This window comes from Alligator sinensis, unplaced genomic scaffold, assembly GCF_000455745.1.
Source record: "Alligator sinensis unplaced genomic scaffold, ASM45574v1 scaffold258_2, whole genome shotgun sequence".
Classification (NCBI taxonomy): Eukaryota; Metazoa; Chordata; order Crocodylia; family Alligatoridae; genus Alligator; species Alligator sinensis.
In genome coordinates, this window is record NW_005842398.1 from 971,543 (window position 1) to 992,227 (window position 20,685).

The 20,685-nt window shown below is 43.8% G+C and overlaps 1 protein-coding gene across 2 annotated transcripts in view; it reads left to right on the forward strand.

The window, feature by feature from the left end:
- Positions 1-479: 479 nt before the first annotated feature.
- Positions 480-20,685, forward strand: part of SPATS2L (spermatogenesis associated serine rich 2 like) — a 147,168-nt gene continuing 126,962 nt past the window's right edge. Inside the window, exon 1 of one of the 2 annotated variants that reach the window (XM_025211260.1) lies at positions 480-502. The gene's annotated coding sequence lies outside the window, so the exon portion shown is untranslated. The remainder of the gene's footprint in view (positions 503-20,685) is intronic. The other variant, XM_025211262.1, reaches the window with a different exon arrangement.

The window sequence follows — 20,685 nt, forward strand, 5'->3', positions numbered from 1 at the left end:
AGAGCCATCCGCCCCACTGGCATGGCTAGGAACAGAGTCGGGTCTGCTATTAGGTAGGGAGGGAGTGATGGAGGCAGCTCCTGGCTCGAGACCCGCGGAGGCATGGAGAACGCACCCAGCTAATGAGTTAATTAGTGGAGAGGACCCAGCCCCATACAGAAATAGCCTGAGGCATCCAGGGCCCTCCCAGGCTTCCAGAGTTCCCTCCTCAGTTATATTGGTTTCCCTCACTAATGAGGTAATTAGCAAGGTGAACACACCTTTGTATCCTACTGCTAGGAATAAATGCACTGTGTGAGTTAATCACCTGGGTGGTCTGTGGTGCTTCCTCACCCCTAAGAATAACACTGAACATTGTTTTTCTTTCAATCCAAGTCGTGGCAGGCGAGTTCAGAGGGAGACCGAGGTAGATCCTGCCCCACAAAGAGCATCGTATTCAATGAATAGTCATCAATGGCTCAATGGCGAGTTGGGAGGAGGTATCAAATGGAGTTGCCCAGAGGTCTGTCCTGGCTCTGGTATTGTTTAAAATCTTCATTAATGATTTGGACAATGGGATTCAGTACATTTTTAACAAATTTGTGGCTATACCAAGCTGAGTGAAGTTTCAGATGCTTTGTAGGGTAGGGCTAGGATCCAGAATGACTTGGATAGACTGAAGAAACAGTTTGGAATCTACCAGATGAATTCAACAAGGACAAATGCTAAATTCTGCACTTGGGTTGGATAATTGCTTGTACAAATACAGACTGGGGAATGATAGGGTAGGTTGCAGTACTTCAGAGAAAGACATGGGGATTACAGCAGACCATAAGCTGAATATGTTCCAACAGTGTGCTGTTGTTGCCAAAAAGCCAACAGCATACTGGATTGTATTTACAGGAGCATCTCTTGCAAATCAAGGGAAGTGATTCTTCTGCTGTATTTAGCACTGGAGTACTCTGTCCAGTTTTGGGCCCCATACTTGAAGGGAAATGGACAGATTGGAAAGAGTTCAGTGGAAAGCAAGAAGAACGATTAGAGACCCGGGAACCATGACTTCTGAGAGAGGCAGAAAAAACTAGGACTGTTTAGTCTGGAGAAGAGAAGACCGAGGAGGGATTTGATAACTGCTGTCAAAAGCCTGAAGGGTGGTTATAAAAAGGGTGGCGATAACTACAGATTATTACTGTAGTTGTAGGGGACAGGACTTGGAGCAATGGTCTCAGACTCCATCAGAAAAAAAATTATGTTGGAGATTAGGACTATGACTATGAGAATAGTCAAACATTGAAACAGGCTACTATTGAAATTGTAGAATTTGGAAATTTTCAGGAGCAGGTTAGACAGATGCTTGGATGATTTAATCAGGCATGATCCTGATTTGAGCAAGGGGCTGGACTAGATGACCTCATGAGTGTCTTCAGGCCTTGCTTTCCTATGATCCTATGAAATTGGCAGCCAGAAAAGCATGAGATCTAATCATTGCTCTATTGCTAATTCATTCTGACACTAGACAAATCATATCTGTCTGGGAGTTCTTTGAAGGTAAAACTTAATTATGAATTTTTCCTGTATGAAAAAACTTTGATGCAAATCTGCAGTTTTAATGGTATGTATGAATGTTTTTCAGTCAGTCTACCCTAAGTTAATAGTAGTTGTAAGAAATCCCATGGTGTAATAATCTGTTAGAAAAATGATCTTGCTTTCTTACTTCGCTAGGAGTGAAGTAAGAACATCGGCTTTGTGACATTCTGTATGCTGTTTTGCTGGAAAAGAGGAAAGAATTTTGAATAATATGTATAGCGCTTCCTTGCAAATATTATGGTCTACAAGTATAGTCAGAGCAGTAATTTGCCTAAGAAAACCTGTATTTAAATATGTCGGAGATCAGAGCAGCACCGGCAGCTACTTTCTGACACCCCCCCCATTCCCCCCCCCCCCCCCCCCCCCCTTACGTCACCCAGATAGTGACGTGCGACGCAGGCTGAGCCTTTGTTCTGTTACAGTTGCATCGATTACAGTCAAATGTATGGGTTACAGCCAAGCAATGACGGACGTGGCGCCGAAAACGTGCTATCGTGCCTGCAGGGCTTTGATACGTCAAGATTTACGATGTCGGGGAGTATTGACAGCTGATCAGACTGTCAATCTACTCTGGTGATGGACTCAGGTCTCTCCTCAGAGGTTTCTCCGGGGTTCTCCGACTTGGCGGAAGTTGCTAAACTATTTATAGACAGAGGTGTCTGACGGAGATACCCAATGATGAACCGTTATGTGGAATCTTTAATTTTCTGGCAAGCAGCAGTTCTTTGTGCTCTCAGGTTGCTATCAGGTTACAAGGTAGTGGGTTAGGTTTTCTGCCTGTTACGTATGAGGTTATGATGAGGGGTTTACACTTGTTTCTTGACCAATTGCAGGGATTTATGGCAGGGCTATCCCCTTTCACCCTGACCAGTCTTAAGTTTCGTTTCTTGTTTGTGACACGGGCATAAATTATAGACAGCTCTCTGCCAGGATTTTGTTTCAGGAGTTTCTATCAAGGATTTTTTTTTTTTTAACCCTTAGTTGACTACTTGAATGGTATCTCTTGCTAGTGGCATGGGCACTGATTAACTGGGTTGTGACAAAATAATTCTATAATCATACATATTAGAGGTAGAAAAATATATTAAGTCATCTTCTTAGGCTGTTGTAAAATGTGCCCTATTTCTTGTTATGGATCACACCTGTCTATTTAGGACTAATAGTTTGTAGCAGGGTAGTGATGAGATGGCACTTTATTTTAACTACGTATTTCAGGTCTGGATCCAGGATACGCCTTTAAAGCAGATTTTTTTTTACCACATGGACAACTGAAGTGCAGATTGAGATTAACTTGGAGTTACTCAACTGTTGTGTTGGAGTGATTCTGTTATCCCCTCTGGATGTGTAAATGCCTCGGTGATCGCAATAGCATTGCCCTCCAGAGATGTGTCTCTATTCCTATAACAGGGCTCTTATATGCCCAAAGGCAGGTATGAGAATCACTCCTATGCAACAATCTGAATTAGTTTTAATCCTGATTTTGGTTATCTAGAATTTTGCCCTTAGTTTTGGGTTTAATGATTCTGAGCCCAAAAAGTTGCATTAGTAGAATATAATTTGTGTTGACTGATTTTTATTTATTTTTTGTTCAAGTAAAAGTAAAAACAAATTTAGTTAACTTTGCTAAGTACATTGGGACTTAATCAAATTTTATATGTGGCTTTCGATTTCAAACTGCATTTCAGCCACATTCAGTGTGTGGATTCCAACAATGTAAAGACGTATAGATATTTAAATGTGTCAGAGCTGTTGTACACCATCAGTATGGTGCTCTCCAGACTGAAAGGGATGAGAGACTTGTGTTTTGTACTCAACATCAAAAAAACTTACAAGTACCAGGATTTCATCAGCATTTGGTATTTTCTTTATAAGGTTATTGAGAAGGACTGTTTTGCACTAAACTGTCCTGGACAATGTGGGATTTAGTAACATCTGGGGCTCTATGACTAAAATATTGCTTTTCAGTAGTTGAGACATCTTTATTTTTCAATAATTTAATCCTGATAATAAATTGTTACGAGCAGGCTGACTCAGTGGGCTGTTCACTGAGGCTGTGCGAAACAGCACCATTTTGTTTTGACTTACGTTTCACCATTTCAAAGGGAGAGTATTTCGTTTCGTCTTGAAGCACTGTTCCGTTTCGTTTCGTTGAAACTGTTTCACTGTTTCAGCGCATTTTGGCGTTTTGCCCATAGGGTATAATGGGGAATCATGAAAATGCCCATAACTTTGTCATTCCGTGCCTGATTTGGATGAAACTGCACCTCAAACTATTCAAAGCAAAACTTGTATCACTTGCTAGCAGCAGTAACCTGCTGTCATCCCACGCGCAGATCTAAGGGCCATGCCCCCCAGGAAGGCTGCGGGGCTGTGCCAGACTCCTCCCAGGAGATGCGGGCCCCTGGATCTGTGCATGGGATGACAGCATGCTGCTGCTGCCAGCTGGGGCCAGCGGCAGCACCAGGCTTCCCGGCGCTTGCCCAGCATGGGTCCCAGCTGGCAGCGGCAGCCTGCTGCGATCCCACATCATCAAAGGGCCCACACCCCCTGGGCGGAGCTGGGGGAAGTGATCAGAGAGCTGGGGGAAAGATCGGGGAGCTGGGGAATGCAACCGGGAACTGGGGGGATGTTCAGGGACCTCAACGTTCCCCCAACTCCCAGTTTGATTCCCCTGCTCCCAGTTGAATTCCCCAGCCCCCCGTTTGATTCCCCAGCTCTCTGATCACTTTTCCCAGCTCTCTGATAATTTCCCCAGTTCTTCCCGGGGGGTGCAGGTCCTTAGATCTCTTGTGCTGGGTTTCAGCAGCCTGTTGAAACCCCACGTGCAGATCAGGGGCTGGGAAATCAAACAGGGAGAGCTGGGGAATCAAATGGAATGAAATGAAACACCCGCTGAAATTTCACGCAGCCCTACTGTTCACCACATGTTGCAGTTCTGCAGAAGGCTCAGAGCTTGGGTTTCTTTCTCTTGGGTTGGTGACAGGAGATATGGTGGAGGTAGTGTGCTTGCTTAGCAGTCAGATAGAGAAACACATTTCTTCCTTATGGAGACTTTGGATGCTTGTATTCTTGGGCCTTTGGGTGCCTAGAGTCTGAAACTGCAGCAGGTTTCTGATGAGAATCCCCAGAGTACTGTATTCTCTCCTTAAAAGGCAACTGGCATTGTATGGAATCAGCCGAGAAGATATATAGGGGACTGGCTGAAGCCAGCAGGGAGGCAGCCAGGTCAAAATGATAATGGAGAAAGACGATATGACAGTAGGAGAGAGAGGGAGCATGAAGGGCAGATGAGTGGAGATTGAGACCTGTGAGAGCAGAGCAAAGGCTGAGAGTTATGATAGAGGGTACAAAGGTTACAAAGTGTTTGTGTGTGTTTAAAGTGGTGTTGGAATTGTTTTGGGATTCCACAAGCCAGGACAGAAATGAGGGAAAGCAGCTTTCCATAGGGTTGGTCTTTTGGTTAAGGATCTGATCAGTGGTGTAGTGTGGGTCTCCAGTGCCCGGGGGCCAATGCTGCCATTTACGCGCCCCTGTCTGCAGCTGATCACCGAGCAGCGGCTGGGGAAAGGGTCCACTGGCAGCCAGTTGCCGAGACTGGAAACGCCAGCAGCAAAACTGGAAGTGCCGCTTGAGGACCGAGTACCCCTGGAGGGCCGTCCCGGCCAGCGCCCGCCTCCCCAGGCTGGTGCCAGTGGTATTCCCTGCCCCCCCTTCCCTCCCTTCCCCTCCTCTACTGCTATGCTACTGGATCTGATTTGAAGTAATGAACTTTTGACAGTTACTGATCATTCACAGTTATTGAAGCCTACAGAAATGGTAGGCTGTAAGCAACTGAAATTTTAGCCTACTATCTTCGTCCTCTCCCTCTTCTCCTGTGCATCACTTATTAAATCATGACATTCTATATAATAGCCACCATATTTGTGGTAGAAATCCTTAATAAATACATGGCTATTTAAGGGTGTCATTCTTCATCAAACAGTAAATGAATTGGCTGGTTTTACAATGGCAAAATAGAAGACGTGGATTTATCTGGAAGAAAGATGAATCTTAATAGCTGAACTGACTTTTGGATAGGGTAGTGGTTTCTATATTTTAAAAATAACAACTGCTTAAATTACAGTGTATTACAATGTGAGCAGGTCAGACAGTAATTGTTGTAGCAACAATTAATGTTGATCTCCACACCTAAAAGGAAATTGTGGTAAAGCATGGATGCATGAATTTTGTTTTTAAGTTTAGGAAATTCTCATAGCATGCTTAAGTCACATTTTTATAGAAAATGCTACAGACTATTAGAAGCTTTAGTGGTCTAGAACAGTGGTTTTCAACTTTTTATCATTTGTGAACCCCTTTGGAAATTTCAAATGGAGGTGTGGACCCCTTTAATTTATAAGTACTTTTGATTGATCATAGTCATCCTTTGTAGAGCTTTTGGGTTAAGTACAGACTTTTGGGGAGGTTACATTGGGTTCAGAATGGTAGCCCAATTAAACTTAGCTTCTCTCACTGCCGATTTTACACTTACAGACCCAGTCGCAGTGACTGGCAGTCAGCCTAAACTTGTAAGGCTAAGTACAGATATTTGGGGCCGTTAGGGGGAAGTTAAATCGATTCAAAATGGCTGCCCCATAGCAGGTAAGTCACAATGGGGAGGACTAGTTGGGAGGCTAGTTGGGAGGGCTAGTTGGGAGGCACAACCCACAAGGGGTGGGGAGAGCAAACATGACCCGCAGGCAGGGTGGGGGAGCAGGTGTGATGCGAAACTACACCCCCATTCCTCCCACGTCTTTCCGCACTGGGACTTACTTGTTCAGCTCTGGCAGCTGCGAACGCTGATAAAAGCAGCTGCACCTGGAGTGGCTTGTGGGATAGGAGTTGAGAGTGCTGGATGGGCAAAAAAACAGACCAGTGTAGGGGAAGCGGGGAGTGAAAAGAGCAGCCCCAGGGCTGGGGCCAATGACTGGGTTTTCTTAGCCCCAGGGAAATGGACAGAAGTTCCATGTGCTGGTTTGACCTAAATCGAATGAGTCTGATACTACATAGATCTAGGTTTATCTTAAACTGGGTTCTGCAGTTTTTAAACCAGTTTGTGTACATGGAAATTTTGCTCTGTTATGTGTTTAGACTGCTTACCGGTCACTGAGACTGGGTCAGAAATTGTAAGGTGGGCACTGGGACAAGCTAAGTTTAAATCAGGTGGCTATTTTGAACCTGATCTAACCTACTGAATGTCTGTACTTAGCCTAAGTATACACAAGTTCCATGCACACAAACTAAAAATTGCAGAACCCAGTTTAAGATAACCCAGGATCTATGTAGTATTAGACTTATTTGATTTAGGTCAACTGGTCCATGGAACTTCTATCCACTTCAGCTGCTCAGCCCCAGGGCTCGGAAAACCCAGGCACTGGCCCCAGCCTTGGGGCTGGTCTTTTCATTTCTCCCTCCTCTGCACTAGTCTATTTTTTGCCCCACAATGACCCTTTACTCTCTACCCCTCACCCAGCCAGCCCTATTAACCCCCATCCCACAAGCCTCTCTAGGTACAGCCACTTTTATCAGTGTTCATCGCTGCTAGAGCCAAGCAAGTAAGTCCCAGTAGGGGGAAAGGTGGATGTAGGTTTGCTGGGGTGGGGGAACCCCACCTCACCCCACCCATGGGTTGCACCTGCCCCCCCTACCCCACATAGGTCAAGCTTGCCCCCCTATCCCTTGCAGGTCATGTTTGCCCCCCCAACCTTTTGTGGGTCACATCTGCCACCCCCCCCACTCCAGCTGTGGGTTACGCCTGTTCCTGCCATGCCATCTGCAGGTCACACCTCCCTGCCATCCCTTGGCAGACTCCCGATAGTCTGCTGGACACCCAGCCACCCAGCTAGCCTCCCCATTCTGACTCACCTGATATCGGACAGCCATTTTGAATTGATTTAACCTCCTCCAGGGGCGGCACTGAGGGGGCTATAGCCACTCCAAAATTTGCCTTAGCCCTAACCCCCCCCGTAGCCACCCCTCCCAGTGCTTCCCCTGTCCAAGCCCCCAGCCTTCTCCCCGGGTTGCTGCCGCCTGCCCCACTTTCACCTGCAGCCCACAGAGGTGCAGCGGGGCCCATGTCCTGTCTTTGTCTGGGCAGCCTCCCCCCCCGCCCAATTTTCCATCTAGCCCACCTCAGACCCCTATACGGGAAGAGGCTGGCACTGCCCCTGACTTCCTTCTAACACCCATGAATGTCTGTACTTAGCCAGACATAGTCTGCACACCACTAGGGGTCTGCAGACCACAGATTGAAAGCCACTGGTCTAGAATCAGGTTTGCATTACACTGTTACATGTGTCCATGGGTTTGATTCATGGCAAGTTAGACTCAGCTTTTCAAATGTCTGAAGTAAGTAAAACATATTTTCCATGCTGTTGACTGCATGAGGGTTCTTTGCAAGAAACCTTTCAAACTGAGGTCCTGTAAGTGCTCTGTGTCTGTCACAAATCTCACAACCTTTTTTGTAAGAGAATAGAGGTTCGCCTCAGTGATTTAGCCAAGAATATCATCTGAATGAAATAGCTGTGCCACATGCTTTGTGTAATGTGCTGCCTTTCACCTTATCATGCTATGTTTATATAGTGCTTAATCCTGAAATCTGTGCTGTTTTGCTACAGTGTTCATAATCCAGAAAGTATTTTGAGATGATTGATGCAACGTAAATGCAAACTCTTATGTTTTATTTTCATAATAAAGTGAATAAACTTGCAAAAGCAAGGAGGTCTTAAAAAAGGCGGTCCCATTATTCAGAATTCATTCTGCTTTTGCGATACTGTATGCACATTTATCCATTGTTCTGCTACCACATAGAGAAAGGATTATGTGTTACTATTTTTTACCCTGTGTAGCTCAGCCATGGTTCCCAGGCCAGTTTTAACTCATGATTTTCCAGATTTGGTAGATTACATTATATCTGATTCTTAATGTTATTTTGATTCTTTTAATTCATTTCCTTATATATGAGGAAAGGTAGGAGGCCTCTTATTACACTTTCAGTGCCTTATTTTCAGAGGCACTGGACACTCAAAATCTAATTGAAGTTAATTGAAATTGCAGGTAGTTCTGCTTCTTTAAAAATCAGATGGATGGTAGTACTTCTCAAAGCATTTTAATGAGTCACCAAAGATCAAAACCAGGTTTATTAAGCCTGTAAGGAGGGGCTTGTTATATTAAACAAAAGGATCTTTTTGCATTTGCAGGGTCTGTTAAACCTTAACAAAGTTATTCTGCTATTGCTTCATATTAAAAAAGAAAGCAATGATAATTCAAATGTTAATCATGACCATTTTAGAACTTTTATTTTAAAAATAGCGTTTAGAAATAAAGGAGGGGTTGGTCTATTTTACAGACTTATTCCCTGTGAATTTTATATAAAAAATAAATCTAGTATTATAGTTGAATATGGCAAAGCAGACCTTTTGACCAAAATATACTGTAGATCTGTGTCCAGGAGTGAACTTCAGAAATGGTTTAACATACAGAAACAATGTTGTTGTAATTAGTTCTGCTTGCTGCTGTGCAGAGACACCTAGGTTAGGTTGACCTGTTTCGGTGTCTTGCACTGAAGGTGGGACACTGGACATAAAAAGGTGGGAGTTAGGACAATACAAAGCTGGGTTCCTTTGGGATGTACTGTTACAAGTTGTGTTGATAACTTAGTCATGTTTGATTTTCCCCACACATTAAGATGGTGGCATTAGTCATTAAAAAGCCTTGGAAGAGGATCTCCTGAAAACCAGAATAAAAGGTAAGAGATAGAAAGGGTTCTTCAGGAGAGGAATATCTTATCCAAAACAGGCTATTTCATAACATTCAGGGTTTTGATATGAGACTATAAGAGAAGGCCAAAGACACCAACATACTAAGCATATTTGAGTCATATCAGCCACAAGAAACCCTAATGAGCTCTTTTTTGTATACCAGTTTCAGTACATGTGGGTACAAAACAGATCTAGGAAGTATGCATGATGTATGTACTGGAATACATGGGGGCTTACTGCTCAGTTCTGATTCTATACTTCTGTACATGACAATTACAGTTCTGTTTTAATGTAGTCCTATGCATGTTTCTTTTGTGCTCAACAGTATACTGATAGAATGTATTAAATATGTATTCCTAAAGCTTAATCCTGCATCCACTTCAATGAGAGCAGAATTGGGCTCACAGTCTTGGTTCTTTTCTGGCATTTCCCATTGGATACCACAGAAGGTTGGGCTATGGAAAGGACTATCTGCTTTCAGCTAGAATTTAGTAAATAAAAAAAAAAGCAATTTCAAAATCCTACCTGTTCATCTCAAAATGATTAATCTCTACAATTAAAAAAAATGCATCCAGGCTAATAACTTGCATGCCAAATTTCAACATAATGTGACATGCAGTGAATGAGTAATGATAACTTCCTGAAAATAGATGCTGATAAGAGAAATGCTGACAGATCCTAACTATTACAAGTTAGTGTCAGTGTTATAATATTAGCATGATTACTGACAGATGTGAGCAGTCCTCAGTGAGAAACATAAAGAGATTCAGTATACTGCACCACCAAATAATTTTTTCGTGAAAATGATAGGCTGTCAGAAAATAAATGCTAATAAATAGAACAGGTTTCTGGTGTGCCATTCCTCGTGAAAAATGTATGTAAATACTAAGGCCAAGATAGTTTCAGAGTTCTTCACCTCTGAAAACTTGGATGTTTTTCTGATAAATGCACTGTACTTGACAGCAACTTCTTTTATAGCCTTAAATCTGTGGAGGTTCCAATCTGTTGTGCAACAATTGATTTTCCCAGTTCGTAGGTTTCAGTCTGTATGGTAAAACATTAATGGATATTTTGGTGAGCAGCTCTGTATTACAGTGGATGTGTGTATTTTCCCCCTACATTTTCCCCTTTACCTTGGTTTTTAAATTTTGAATTTCTGTTTTAACAAATATGCATTTTTCTTCAGTCTTCCATGATTACGATACTATAATAATAATATTTAGATCTAACTGGCAGCATAAGGAGAAAACACCTCTTCTAGAGTCTCATCTCACTCAAATAAGAGACTTTTTGTCCTAAATGTGACCACTAATGATATTTTTAGAAATCTGTTGGACTTTCCACTGAAAGAATGGCACATTCTGCCTTGGCATCTCTTTAAATATCCAGCAAACATAAAACCTTAAGCTTTTCCTTAAGATTACCTGAATGCTTTGCTGAACCAATTGTTAACAGTCACACAAAGGACAGGTAACCTTTTCCAGCTGTGGACCGGAATGACCCTTGGGTCAGATGTGGGTGGGTGGGCACTAGGATCTGGTCCTTGCTGCTGCTTATTTCCACAAAGGCACAGGAACAGTGCTTACAGTTGTACCTTCTGCCTCTGAATGCTCCCAAAGATGCATGCCTGTAGACTGGATCCAGCCTACAGACCATATGTTGCAAACTTTGACTTAGACCTTTCCCCAACTATAATAGTTTATCAGCAGTTTCACTTTTGTTTCCTCTTAAAATGTTGATGTCCTGTTCATTTTCCTCTGCTGACAGTTCCTGTAGGTCACACGTCTTCATGTTAGAAGTTTGTGTTATGTCTTCCGGTTTACTTCACCTGGATCAGACTATTTTGTAGTGATAGGAGACACCACTATTCTTTGGGACCTTGCTTTCTGTCTTTTGTTCTCTGCTAGTGGAAATTCCATCAAAGTTCATAGATAAATTATAATATTTTTTCTCAGGCACATTGAAAACCACATTTTGTTTAGTTGGTCTTTTTTTCATCTGAAATTTTCACAAAACATTTTGAACATTGTTTTCAAAATTTTCTATTCTGACAAAATTGGAAAATGACAAATATGGCAATTTTAGTCTTTTTGTTAATTTGCTTTCCTTTTTAATATGTTTCCCCTTTTAATCACTTCCATTTGCTTTGTGTTCCTTTTATTCCCTTCTTTTCAAGGAACTGAAAAAATGAAGAAATTACAAAAATAAATAAAGAAAAATGTATTCAAAGCCTATGAAATGGAAATGAAATCAGCTTAAAAGAATCATAGTAGCATTTTTTACCATATCCTGTTTTGTTGCCCTGTGGATTTGCAGAAGGCTTCTTGCTAGAGATAGGTACAGTCCCAAAACTGGGTACCAATCCTGGTTGTACCCTTTTTCTGCTGTGTAACAGTGCAAGATGTTTCACCTCTCTGTGTCTGTTTACCTTTCACCTTCTGTCTGTTTAGCTTATAAATGTCTTTACAGCAACAGTTGTTTCTTACTGTTTTTCTATGCTGCCTAGCACAATGGAGCACTTCTTGGTCAGGGCCTGTTCATATGATTGTAAAAACTGAATTAGAGTTAACACAGACAATTTTATAGGAGAAGAGATCTTTATAAGGATTGATCTGCTATGCATGTTCTGTATGATGAACTACAGTGATTGGTCAGCTTACTGCCCTCCTCACCCAAAGTCAGTGTAGCCAGGTGGGCATTTTTGCAATGCCGGTTACACATTTTTAGTCTGTCAACATTTTGGTATGTCATTTGGCTCACATACAGGCTGTTCAGCTTCGTCATTGCCACAATTCAGTTTGGTGTTCATTGCTAACTTTTTGCTGTAGAAAATCATGAATGAAGCTGTGTTTCAGGTTTGATCATTTAATAGAACCCCCATAGTACTGCTATATTTACGTTTTCTCTCTTATTACATTGAAGGATAAAACCTGGCCCTCTGCATCCCAAATGCCAGGCTGTGTTTGCTTTTCCTTTTGAACCATATACCACATGTAGAAGGCAGCATTGTGTAATGAATTTGATCGTGAATTTGTCTGTTGGCTTTGAAGTTTATCTGTAGTGTTCTTGTTTAGATGAATTTCTGAAATAACATTTATCCCTTTCAGAAGAGTATTTTGTTGCTGAATGATTCGTTCCAAAGGCCTCCTATTGTCAGGTGTTGAGACATCTTAACTGCCTTCTGAATTCAAGGTTGTACAGTATAATTTTACCCAGTACTTCTCTCTCATGATTTTTCCTTTAAGCGTCTCACAAATTTCCACTGTAAAGATATTTAGCAAGGTATTCATCACTAGATATCAGTGTGTCAGCCACAAATAAGGTGGATATTACTTTGCTTCCTTTGTATGTTTACATTGGCAAAGAACATATCTTTGTTTTGAATTGCAGATTTATTGCTGAATACATCCCAGTAATAGCAAGGTCATATTTGATGTGCATTAAAAATCACAGTAGGTATCATTGAACATGTGCCTGATGCCTGCTCTGATATGTTCTAATTAGAACGTGTTGGAGCAGACTCAATTAATCGAGTCAGTGCCAGCGCAGTATAGGATGGGGCCTGATGTATTCTGGATGTATCGGGTCTGACTCTTCTTTGGGGCTCCAACCCTCACTACACCCCAGCTTAGCACTACCCTGTTCTTGCGTTCGTTGCACCCTCATCTCTCAATGAGCAATCTTCAGCTGTTCTATATCTAAGTGCGTGTCTTGAACCTAGCTTACAGAGGTTGTGACTGAGTCGATCCTCTGATCAGTTAGTTACCATTCCATCCATGGACAAAGAAGGTAAGATAACTCAAACAATAAGAAGAAACATAGGTAAGACTCGACTGAGGGCGTCAATGCTATGTACTTCTCTCCAGTTCTTAGGGCTACGGGTCTCTCTCCACTGCCCGGTCCTTTCCCAAAGTAACACAGTGAATAAAAAGGAAAAGAAAGGGGCTCCCTTTGGCCCACTTGGGCATTTCACAGCCTTAGATGCTTCTGCGTCAGACTTCAAAGCTTCAGTGGCCCTGGCCACTTTCCCCAGGTGTGGCGAGTTTGTCCGCTAGCCCACATTAGCTCAGCTCTTGTGCAAGCCTGCAGTCAGCTCCCCTGCTGGCATGCATTGGCCAGCATGGAATAGGGTCTTGCCCCTGTTCTCCTGGGTTTGCACCCCAGGCACTAGGGCCCTGGAACCCATTGGATAAAATAAAAGGAAAAAAGAAAGAACGCAAAAATAAAACCTTAAAGGAGTGCTGCCAGTACTCCTGAAGGCATCTCTTCCTTAGCATGTTTCCTGGCAGACACTCCCTTCGTTTGCTGCTGCTGTGGCTTCTCCAGTGGCACTCAAGCTAGCAGAGGCCTTCCGGGCTCTCTGGATCTGTCCCTGCTGTCATTGTCCCGTCTGGTCTGGTGCAGTTTGCCGGCCTGCCGGCATCCCTGGCTCTCCCCTTGCAGGCTGGTGGCTCTCCACTTCTTTCCCTGGCTCTGGCAGCAGGCCAAAAATACCTGTGCCACCGTGGGTGGGGCTGAGTCTGATCGAGCAACTGCTTGTAAATCGCTGCAACTGCTGGTCTCCCGGTGGTGTCAGCTCCGGTGAGCCTCGTGGATCTCCCCCTGCTGCAAACGCGCAGTATATTCCTTCACTTCACTAGAGTTGGCTGGAGTGTTCTAGTTGGAATATTCCGGCAGCCTTGTTGTCGCATGTATTTAGAGTCCCCACATTTCAAAATGGCAGCAGGAGCGCTTTAACTAAAGCTCGTCAAAGGTGTTTTACTGAAGCACCCCTGACACCATTTTGAAGCATGGGATACCGAATACATGAGACACTGAGGGTGTTTTAATTAGAGTGGCTTCTCTCCTCCCCCTTCCACCCCGGAGCACATGTAAAGATGCCCATTGTGTTTTAACTCATAAATAGTATTTTTTTACAGGAATTTTCAGCAAATGCAGAATATTCTGAAAGAGGAAAAATAGTATGAATGAGCTGTAACAAGGACAGAAAAAAAATAATGGCTCTCATTCTTTTCCTAGGGGCATTTCTTCTGCGTGAATATCTGCCAAAAAAGAAAAACTGATTTAAAAAAATGCTACAGCCATTAGTGTCTGAGGCCAGACCTGCAATCCTTATTTATGGGGGTAGTGCTTTCTCACATAGAGAGTCCCATTGAAATCAGTAGTACTACTTACATGAGTAAAGGCTGTTTTTGAAGGATGTAAGAATAAGCCTTTTATTTGAAAATACAAATATAATAAATTTTGATTGCAAAAGAATACAGTAAATATTGATGACTGTAAGGGGCTTCCCGTGCCACTTAGAGTCGTGTCACCTCCTGGTTGGAACAGTAGTATCTTGTAGTTGTAGATTTTCTGCCACGCCTTCAATTTTCTGGGAGATGAGTCTAGATACTACTGGGAGGCAACTGAGATCAATTATGAACTCAGAGTTTCTGCAGGTCTTCGCAGGGCTCCACCATCCCCATACCCTGCTCTCACCACACCTGGTGTTCCGGGTGATGTTGATTGCCACTACAGTTCTTTACTACCTTAACCCAAAGATCTTGACCAAGGTCTCTGCCTAAGTGTCTGCTTGTCCCGTTCTTCCTTGTATGGGTCCCAAGACAGCTATCTCTATCTCTGGTTCTCTTTGTCACTCCCTCGTGGCTGGGGTCCTCTCTCTCTTCTCCTCTCTCTTCCGAGGGAGTAAAGTCACCCCCACCTTTCTTTTCTTTGAGGTCCCCGGAGTGGTTCCCTTTACCCCTTGGGATCAGACTCACTGACTGCTCAGTTCTCCTCCTTGTCATCTCCAATTCTAGGTTGGATCTTGTCGGGTAAGTCACAGGGCCGGTGCTTACCCTCTGGGCCTCTGTCCGTTCTCCTTTCTTTGCTGGGCTTCTTCCCTTCTCTTCTTGGATTCCTTTCTCCTTTTGTCTCCTCTCGGGATGCTCCCTTGGCATCCTTTAAATTTCCCACTCTCCATCTGGGTCCATCAGGGCAGTTCCCTATTGGCTGCCTGCCTGACCCAGCTGTTCCCTCTTTGCTCCCTGGTGTGGTACTTTCCTTTTTTCTTTTGTTGTTTTCCTGCGCCGCTCTTCTTTTCCGGTGTTTGTATTCTGGCGGCTGGGTCTGCCGCGGCAGCCTTGGATCTGCCACAGCCCCAGCTGGCTCGTCCTGGCTGCGGTAGGGTTTGCCACGCCTCTGCTGTCTCCATGAGGTAAGTTTTTCTCTTTTCCTTTTTTCTGGCCCTGTTCATGACGGGGTGCTTCAGGCACCCTGTCACAGTAGCAAAGAGCAAATCTTTGTTTGGACACCTAAGGATGGTGTTTTCATAATGTGCAGTGAGAATCTTGTTCTTATGAGCACAGATTTAGGCAAAATTCCTATTGGGATTGTATACAAATAATCACTACAGCTGTGTCCATAACCAGCATAAGATGTCTGCATATGCCATGCATCTTTTCAAGTGAGAACTTATGATAACATGCGCTTTGGCAGTGCTTTTTATTGCAGGATGTTAGGGTATATTGTTTATACCTATAACGTGAAAACATAAATTGATTCCTAAGCTAAAGCCATAAATAAAACATTGCTGATGACTGTAGTAAAAAAGAAAAAATGGGTAGTAAAAACTGTAAGGTCTTCTAATTATTATCAAACCTACAAAGGATAGCATTCAAACCAAATCAGATGGCCATATTTTTCGGATATGACTTATTATACTAATTTTTTCCTTTGCTAAATGCTGCATTTTATTTCTATGCAAAACATAAGCAAGAAATGACAAACATATCTTTTTGTTATTTGTAACTTCGTAATTCCATTTTTAATTCCCAGTGTTCAGAATGTAGTACCAAACATACACTAAGAGCTCTTTTACTTTGAGCTAAGGTCTACCCCTGCAGCTACCCAGCTTATTGCCCATATTACTAAAATGCTAGTAAAAAATGGTACATTCATCTTAGTTCATTAAAATCCTACTGTAGGCATGACAAGTTGTTGTCTTAACGTGTCAGTTGGTCAAGGCAAGCTAGTTAACATACACAGAATCTAAAGCTAAGATCTTAACATGTTTGGTTCTTCTTCCTCTTCTCTTCTCAGGTTCTTGTCATAAACTAGATGTTTTTCCAGAATTGTATACAAGCAATGGCTCTTTCTATTCCTGCAGTAGGGTCCTCCTTCATACAGGTATCAGCAAGTAGTTGGCAAACAAGCGGTACTCCATAGTCTGCACTTTACCACATTCACATATATTCATGTCATTAGTGTAGCCCCATTTGACCCAAGAGTGCTAAAAAAGTTGGCTGACATCATAGCACAACCAATGGCAAGGATATTTGAGAACTTGTGGTGCTCAGGAGAGGTCCCAGAAGATTGGAAGAGGGCCACTGTGGTGCCTATCTTCATGAAAGGAAGGAAGGAAGGAAGATCCGGGGAACTACAGGCCAATCAGTTTGGCCTCAATCCCTGGAAGGATCTTAGAAAAAATTATCAAAGGCTCCATCAACAACAGGCTAATGGAAGGCAACATTCTGAAAGATAGCCAACATGGCTTCGTTGCAGGTAGATCTTGCCTGACCAACCTCATTTCCTTCTATGCCCAGGTGACACATCACCTGGACAAGGGAGATGAGGTTGATGCCATATATTTGGATCTAAACAAGGCCTTTGACTTGGTCTCCCATGATGTCCTCATGGTAAAAAAGGGGGACGGTATTCTCAACAACCTTATGGTCCGATGGCTGGGGAACTGGCTCCATGGTTGGACCCAGAGAGTGATAATTGATGGAACTGAGTCAACATGGCACATGGTGACCAGTTGCATCCCCCAGGGCTCAGTACTTGGACCAATACTCTTTAATATATTCATAAATGATCTGGATTTGGGTGTCAGAAGCAGACTGGCTAAGTTCACAGATGACACTAAGTTATGGGGAAGTGTGGTCATGCTAGAGGATAGGCTGGTGATTCAGGCCGACCTGGACAGGCTCACAAGGTGGGTGGTTTAAAACCTGATGACGTTCAACATAGAGAAATACAAGGTGCTCCACCTCTGGAGAAAGAACCCACATCATATTTATAGGCTTGGCAGTGCTACACTCACTAGCATCATGACCAAAAGAGACTTGAGGGTCATGATTGATCACAAGATGAACATGAGCCACCAGTGCAATGCCACAGCTGACAAAGCAAGTAAAACTCTGGCTTGCATCTACCAATGCATCTCAAGCAAGACCCAAGAAGTCATCCTTCCACTTTACTTGGCCTTCATGAAGCAATAGTTGGACTATTGCATCCAATTCTGGGCTCCACACTTTAGAAAAGAGGTGGAGAAGCTTGAGAGAGTCCTTAGGAGAGCCACATGCATGAGAGCAGGCCTTATGAGAAGAGGCTGAAAGGCATGGGACTCTTCAGCCTGGAGAAGAGAAGGGTTGGGGGGACTTGGTGGCAGCCTATAAGTATATAAGGGGTGTGCATCAGGAACTTGGAGAACATCTGTTCACCAGAGCACCTCAGAGGGAGACAAGTTCTAATGGTCACAAATTGCTGGAAGACTATTTTAGACTGGACATAAGGAAAAACTTATTTACTGTCTGAGACTCCAGAGTCTGGAACAGACTCCCCGCAGAAGTGGTGCAAGCACCTACTTTGGATACCTTCAAGAAATGGCTGGAGGCTTATCTTGCTGGGGTCCTCTGACCCCAGATGACTTCCTGCCCTTTGGGCAGAGGGCTGGACCTGATGATCTTGCGAGGTCCCTTTGAGCCCTAATGTCTGTGAAATCTATGATCATGTTTGCTTTTGATCTTCCAGTTGGCATGTGCAGGCGATTCAGGCATCACCTTGTTGGCCATCAACCCCACTGGGAAGGTTCTTCTGGGGTTCCAGGTCCGTTTCAGAGCACTTGATTGTTCATAATCTTTCTTTCCATAACCTTAGTCTCGCCCTGTCAGCTCTTGTGTCCAGTGGCACAATACTGGTCACAAAACTCTTTTGCACCTTAAGACATTTAGTTAGTTCTGTGTGACCATAGAGTGGATGCCTGGGGTCTTCCATCTACCATGTTCTTTCTTTTTGGCTCTCTACCTTTCTTCTGATATCAGGTGGTGCAGTGCCAGCCAGTAGGCACAGGCTATCCTATGCTATTGGCTTTAGACATCCTGTTATTTCATGACAGGTGTTGTTTAGAACTGGGTCTAGTTTCTTGGCATGAACTGATCGTTCCTATATTGAACATGCATAGTCTGCAGTGGAGTAACACAAGGCAATAGCAGTGGTTCATAATGTAGCTGGGGTTTTTCCCCACTTTGAGGTGACCATTTTTTTAACTATGTTGTTGTGGGTGCTGACTTTCCCTTTTGTCTTCTCTACATGTGCTCTGAAGGTAAGTGCTCTGTCCAGTGTAACCCCCAAGTACACAGGGTTCAGGTGATTAATCAGGTGGGATTCCATCCTAGTTGGTGCTTAATTTCCGCTTGGCTTCTCTATGGTCCTGCATCTTGGCTGGGTTGGTGTGAAGCTGGGTCTTATTGTAGTAATCTGAGAGATTGCTCAGTGCACATGTCAGTCTGTTCTTGACAGTGACAAAGTCCTTCTTTTGTTGCCATCTCCAGTGGTTCTGTTTCTTGCAGTTTTACATAAAAACATCTATTCTCCAAAAGAGATTGCATGAGCTAAAGTAGGTGGTAGTTGTGTGTCATATTTGAGACTTTGGTAAGCAGGTTTTGGTGGTTGACTGTCTCATATGCTACTGATAGGTCTACAAACAGAGCACATATTATCATCCCTTTCTTGAATCCATCTTCTATATGCTAGGTGATGTTTAGTATTTGGCCAGTGTAGAACTTGCAGGTCAAAATCTGTCTTGTTTCTGGTATTAGATGCTCTTTGATATGAGAATAAGGTGCTTGTAAAGCTTATAAAGGTGACACAGAGGTGACACTGGCCTGAAGTTCTCTGGGCTAGAGGTGTTCTTCCCTGGCTTTAATAGAGCTATTACACAGGCTTGTCACTATAGGGTGCTTGTACATGTGATGGGGGTTTAGTCCTTAGGGTTGTATTCTATGCCTCCTAAATTGAAACAGTGGGTTTTTAATTGAAACCCACCATTTCAGTTTAGGGGTTTTATTTTTCTGTCACTGTTATGGTGAGGGCCTGATCCTTTTTTTTGGTGGAGCCTGCTGTGGCGTCCCTTGGGGCCACCTGGGTGAGCTGCTAGCGGGCCGGGTGCTGCCCAAGCTCGGAGGCAGCACCTGGCCAGATCCAACTTTTCCCAGACTCTGAGCTGGGGCAGCACCTGGCCTGTTAGCAGCCCACCTGGGCAGCCCCAGGGAGGCACTTCTGCTGTGGATGGAAGGATTAGGGCCCCCTGCAGCTCACAGACCACTTGACCCGCTGGCAGCTTGCCCCCCAGCCACAGGAGAGGTGGGCAGGCTCTGCCAGAAAAAAAAAGGATCGGGCCCCTCGTCGCTTCTGCCTTCAGCAGGTGCCTGAAGGCAGAAGAAGCAAGGGGCCCGATCTTTTTTTCTGAGGAGCTTGCCTGCCTCTTCAGCAGCTGGGGATCAAGCTGACTAATAACTGCAGTGCATCATTGCAAACTAAACTACATAAGGATGCAGTTTAATTTGCAGTGTTGCAAACATTTAAAACCCCCAAAACTATTGCATGTGCCATTAAGCCACACAAAGTGACATTTTCATCATGTGTACATGGTAATGGTGTCACGTGTACAAGCACCCATATTTTAGGTATTCTAAGGGTTGATGAGCTATTGTTGAAAAGGTGTAATATCCATAACTTGGTTGTGGGACCAAAATACTTGATCTGCTTCTTGCATACATTGTCAAATCCAGCTGCTTTGCCATTCTTCAAGTGACTTATTCCAGCATCAAGTTCATCCATTTTGTATGGCATCCTAAAATGATTTTCCCCAAGATCAGTTTGCTGTCTCACCTGTATTTTAGGCTGTTTGTTTGAAGCTTTACTATTGAGCAGAAGCTGGTAGAGCAGAAGCTGGCTGTGATGTTGAGGTATGCTTGGTGATGTTTTAGGTGTGGTGAGTATCAGGAGGGTATACAGCAGGGTAGGGTAAGCAATTATTTGGTCTGGAGGGCCACTTAGGGTGTTTTGATGAGCTGTCACAGGCTGGGCCAGAACCCTGCCCGTGTCCCCGCCCCCCACACACACAGCAGCTCACCAAAACTGCCTACGTGGCTCAGCCCCGCACTGTCACTGCCTGGTGATCCTTGGGATCTCCATGAGACCGATTTGAGACCTGTGTGGGTGGGGAGCAGCGTCTGGGAGTAGGGCGGGCAGGCAGGGCCAGGGTGGGGCTAGGATC